Here is a 6,281-nt window from a genome sequence, read left to right as displayed (position 1 = left end):
AAGACGGGTTTAGGGTGTTACATTTAATGCTATCAGAGCTAAGTTGCAAAACTCAATTGTGGATTGGGTTTTTAGATTTGAATTTCTAAAAGAACTATTTTAAACGATTTAAGGTACTTTGAAATGTTATACTGAACATGTGGTACACGGAGTCTCTACGCCAATCCTGTAAGTTCTCTCTGAAAACTGTATTTTGATTTTGACTGAAACCACCATAGGTAGAATTACTAAGACTACTGTGGATAGTACTACAAACTCCTTAGTAGGGTATACTGAAACTGTAGTAAACCAGTAGACATCGATAGACACTGCGTACCGCGAAAACAAACTCTTAAATACTGATACTGTTTTTCCATAAGATACCTGTTAATAAGCAACTGGAACTATAAACCGATCTGCATAAAAATATTAATACAAGATAAAACACGAATAGATAATGAGCACAAGAGGTACACGCGAATGAGGTACAAGAGGCCGTGGTAAAGGCCGTAAAGGTGCTCGACTTGGGTCCTCGTCGTCTGGCCATATACCTAATTTGGAAGTAGAGTGTGCAGCGGGAGAATAGTGGTGTAGTATGGGTTATACAACCATTCTAATAGTTGGAAATTTCGAGGATGAAATTTCTTTAAGGAGAGGTGAGTTATAATGCCCCGAATTTTGGGCCTAGAAGTCTTGAGCATGGGAACCATTAGGAGGCTGCACATAAATGTTAAGTTGTGCAGGAAAATGACACAAGTAATTGATTTCTTGAGTGGTTATGTGTCCTGAGAAGTGTGGGAAGTCCTGGGTTCAAACCTAGGCTTTAGCAATAAAATTTTATTTTAAGTGAATAAAACCCTTGGTTCTGGATAATAGGTTTTTAAATTATTATGGATAAAACATGACACAAGGAGCCTGCTGGTAAACGGGGTAAGTGGCATGTTACTAATGTCTGAGGTTTGAAGTTCGAGCCCTGGTTTGCTTAATAAGGGGGTCAATTTTTGATACTTTGGACAGCTAGTGTTTGTGTTGCATTAAATGTCTGATAGGTGAGAAGTTGGAGTGATTTGAGGGGGATTTTGAGGAGTGGATAAAGGGGGTGGGAGTGTTAGCTGAATTTTGGGAGGATATTGTAGAGTGTCTTAAGGCTTGTTTAGAGTTTGAACCGAAATTGGAAGTATCTTGGAATCAAATTTTGGCAAGGGCGTGTTAGCTCCTCATTTTCATTTTTTTTCCTATCCACTTCAAGTTTTTCAACATTCTTTGTTGCCTTTTTGCTACTGTACCGAATACTTCTTGTGACTTGGGACTTTCGGTTTTCTTTTGCCTTCGGTTTTACTTTTTCCTCCAATCCCTAGTCTATCGATTTTCTTTTCTTCTCTTTTCTGCTCTCTCTCCATTTACTCAATTTTTCTCATATTGCTCTTTTATGTCAAATACTGTTTTCTCTTATTGTCGAATCTTCGCTAGCCTTCTCTATCTGTTTTGAGCCCTCGCCAATTCTTTTTGGTGCATTGGCCGAATACTCTCGTTTCTTCCCTTTTCTATTTTTTGGCTTTTGTCGAGTTGTCCTTGCTAGATTCTCTTGTAGCCGAACCTTTTTCTGCAGTTAATTGAGGTAAGCCACGACGTCTGTTTCGGTTCACGGTTGTTTCCTTCTCCTTCCTTTCTTCAATCGATATAATCTCCCTATTAACATTTTCTTTTCTCTGCCGGTACTACTAGGAGTGGTTGTACTACTTCTTGGTTCAGGTTTAGGGGGTGCCTTTATAGGTCGATTAATGTTATCCATCACTCTTAGTGCTTTGTTTCGGTAAATGGTTAATCGCTTGGTTCAGGTTATTTTATGCTTTTGGTAATGGTTAACGAGAGTGGGATGTAATACATATTTTTGCCAAGGATCATGAGGTAATCTTGGTTGGCCGTTTAGGGGGCTAAATCACTCTCGTTCAAGTAAGGCAAGTATCAATATTATTTTATGATTAAGTGTTAAAAGAGGGTGAGGTGATTAACCTTATTGATTAAAGGACTGACAGAGTGATTGATTCAATATAAGTTCGTGTTCGTTGGCTTCTGTGCCTTTTCAATCAGGTGTGTAATCACTGTCTTAACCGTAAATCAGCAAAAGCCGAAAAATAGGACCGTTGATGCCACATGTGCGTGCGATCGCTCGTGTTGTAACCCCAAACGCATAAACGTGGGTACTAAATTATGAGAGGCCACAATGGTTGATCTCGTGGGATTAGGCCATTTTGGGCCATGTTGGGTCGAAATGATGACTGAAATACCCTCATAGGGTAAAATGACCGAAATACCCCGATAAGGTAAAATGACTGTAATACCCCTGTAGGGTAAAATAACTGTAATACCCCTGTAAGGTAAAGTGACTGATTTTCCCTATGATGTGTATGACTGTATTTGAGCGTGCCACGTTATATGTATGTTGCATCCATGTAAGATATTATGATACGATCCATGACATGTTGCATGGGGTTGGGATTTTTATTTTGGAGGAAGTGTACTATACTGATATGGTCGTACGGGTCGCCCAAGACGACCGTAAACCTAAGGTTGCATGAGTCGCTCAAGACGACTGTGGACCTACTGATGGCTTTAAGCCGTTCATATTATTGGCAGCTTTGCTGCAATATTGTTTAGTGCTGCAACCGGTGCTAATCTTGGTGTGTTTGGCTGGGTGGGTTGGTTTTATCCCCACATGGAGTGTTTGGCAGGACAGAGTGGTGTGTAGAGGCTGGATTGGGTAGGATTTCTGATTGCATTACTACACTGATACTGTTACTGTAATAGACTAAGGCCCACATTGATATTGATACTGTAACGGGCTGAGGCCCAAACTGCATCTATCTATTGAATGATTGACTGCTTGTTTGTTAGAGGATTACACACTGAGTTCTCGTAAACTCACCCCTCTGTTTATCTGTACAGGAAATCCCTAGCCTTAGACGGATCGATGCTGCAAGGGATTCGGAGGTGGCCACACTACTGCTCCTCTTTATATTTGACATTTATTTACTATTAAATTTTAAATTGGGTATTTATTTATGTACTAAGCCCTCTCTAAGGTTTTAACTTTTAATTTGGGATTTTTACTTGCTTTGAAATAAATTGCTAGTTGTAGGAAAAAGACGTGTTTTCAAAAGATAACTATTTTTCAAAAACACCACGTCTTCTTAATATAATTTTAAAGCTTCTGCAACAAACATAATTTTAAAGTGTAATAACAATATAATATGATTTACAAATTTTCGTGTAATAACAATAACATAATTCTAAGGTTTTATGGTTTCGAAAAACACTTCAATGTGACACCGCCAGATTCGGCCATAACGTCTAGGGCGGGTTTGGACCGTTATAATGAAAATAGTTTAAGTCGCAAGGGGTCTTCAGGAACACCATGTTGCCTGAACAAGTCACAGTCTTTTAGGAAAATTCTTAAATGCAGTTGTGGATCTTCAGTAGGCAACCACTTAACTGTACTACCATTTGCAACATCTAAAACATTAACGGTTTCAACTCAAAATGTTCAGCTTGAATGGATGGTCTGACTATCCCAGGGTTCAAATCATCCAAAATTGGTACTACATGCTTACGAATGGGCTTTTCTCGATCATTTATCACACGAGGAATAGGCATGTCAACATCCTGGTCACTCAGATGCAATGAATCTTCCATACCAGGATCATTTTCAATCCTAGCCATATCTCAGAGTTCTTTTCTCCCTCTTCGTAAAGTTCTCTCGATCTCTAGGTCAAGAGGATATTTTTCATCAATATGAATGCCTCTCCTCATGCACTAATGGCAATCCTGTACGAATTAAATACAACTAAGTTAAATAAGAATAATGGAACAAAATAAAATAACAAAACCAAATTTCACCAAATTGCCAATCCCCGACAACGGTGCCAAAAACTTGTCACGTGTGAAAATAGTATGCGAAATGTGCAAGTATACATGTCGAATCAAGTAATATAATGATAAGTAAGATCATCTCCACAGGGATCGATTATGATTAATTTGGTTACAATACTACTATAAAGTGTATGAATTATGCTATAGCAAAACAGTGACAGAAATGTAATGATAATTAAAATGATGTTGAGTATGCAAAATGCAAACAAACAAATATATAAAAAAATAATATTACAAAGATATCAGGGCAAGAATGAGAGGATCAAATCTGTTGAATGGGATGGTTAGGATTATTAAGAATCTACCCTTATAAACCAAAAATGCCTCAGCAAACTCTTAACCATTTTACCACTCAGAATGGATCTAAGATAGTTTGCTTCTTTCAAAAGTAGGACCTCAGGTTACCCCATCTAAAGTAATATATGTCTATAGGCCTCAGATGTGGTTCCAAACACTGATTTCTGTTCGTTCTGTACAAATACTGCTTTATGTCTAGAAACTGCTATGGGTATTATGTCAACAACCACTTGTATCATTCAATTTCAGTCCAACTAACTTAACCTTTTTAGAATTAGTTTATGTTTATAAGCATACTAAACATTCATCTATGTCTAGAGTCTGTACACATGTAATTCAAGAAGAACAAATTGAATGAAATAGTAAAATAGATCATATCAAAGCTTCAACATTAATAGAAAATTAGATTACCATCTAGTAAACCTAACCTAATGAGATTTAGCTCATGAGTTGATTAATCAAATCCAAATTCGAAATACCATTCAACATCTTAAACATTTAATCACACAAAGAAGCAATGTAAAAGAAAATAAGGAAGAACATCAGGAAGCATGCTTTCATTGATCTAGCTGTCAACTGTGGCGTTGTAATGTTTCTCAAAGACCTAGTTGATTTCCTTCATCCTCTTCCTTGCGTTCTGCTCTGCTTTTCAGCTATTACTGCTACCCTCTATTTTTTCCTCGAGATCCTTCCTTTAAGAAAGGCTTGTTTTCTCTTTTCCAGATCTTCCTCACTTTTTATAGCGTAGATCCCCCTCTCAACACAAAAATTTTCCTCTCTCTTTTTCAGGTAGATCTTTCTGGTACAAGTATAGCTGGCTAAGAGTGGCACGAATTGAGTGCTAACTCGGTGTCTTCCTGGAATTTCCATGGCATTAATTTAGCTATCTGTCCAACCATTTTCCATGAAAAAATTTCACTCCATTTCTTTTCCTTATTCTACACCTGCCATTCAAACACAAACAAATCCTTTTCACCTACAAGTAATAAGCACAATCCAAGCTTCATGATGCAATGTTCTAAAAATACTAATATAATATCCTAAAATGCAAATACATGTACTTAAATACAAACAATTAACCAATTTTAGAGGCCTAAAATATAATTCTTTTCAAGAGTTATCACTCCATCGATTGCTCCACTTTAAGCTGTTTTAGCTTATTCCCATATCACTGTTGCCATCCTTGATGCTTTCACTCATTGAGTAATGATATTCGAGGATTTAGAAATGAGTTTAGCACTAGGCTTTCATCATTAGAAATGCAAATGGCATTACTTCTAGCTCATCATCCTTCAACCCCTCCATTTTCTCCTAGAAATGACGATAAGGATAGTTCTTGCACTTTCATACCATTTTTTCATGACATTTGCACTATTATTTTTGCTTATTTCCTATAACTATGGTATGTTGCACTTTAATGTTTAATTGGTATGTTAAGATAATTTGATTATTATTTTGAAAATGTTAGTTCAACTCTTTTTTTAACTTCTATTCTTAAACTAACCATCTCTTTACCCTAAGTTTTATTTCATTTTTTATATAACAAAAAGGGGGAGAAAGCAAAGGTAAATTGTTGATAGGAAAAGGTAAATTATCAAAGATAATTTGATTGATTAATGTTTGATATTGTGCTTAATTAACAATATGTAAATTATGTAAATTTAGTGACTATTCTTTTCTAAGTAAAAATGAATATCAAATTTTTTCATAAAATTTTACTAAGCCTTAAATTGAAAATGACTTTTATAAAAGGGGAGCAACTTATTCAAAAACAAATTTATCGAATGTTTTGTTGTATCAAAAAGGGGAAAATTGTTATAACAAACTTTATTTGATAATATTTTTTGATATAACAAATTAAAATATTTTTAAATAAAATTTAAAATTGAAAAAAATTGGCAAAATTGTATATTGAAATAAAATCTAAGAGATATAATTTTGAACCTACTACTTTGAACCCTTAGAAAACTTTTTGAAACAACCTTTTAATCACGTTAAAATGGTTTCAATCAAGTTAGACATTTTCAATCAAAGATAAATTGATTGAAAACAAGTTAGGCACCAGACCAAAAAGT

This window comes from Gossypium hirsutum, chromosome A12, assembly GCF_007990345.1.
Source record: "Gossypium hirsutum isolate 1008001.06 chromosome A12, Gossypium_hirsutum_v2.1, whole genome shotgun sequence".
In the NCBI taxonomy this organism is placed as follows: Eukaryota; Viridiplantae; Streptophyta; class Magnoliopsida; order Malvales; family Malvaceae; genus Gossypium; species Gossypium hirsutum.
The sequence above is the reverse complement of the archived record's forward strand: the minus strand, read 5'-3'. Positions refer to the sequence as shown.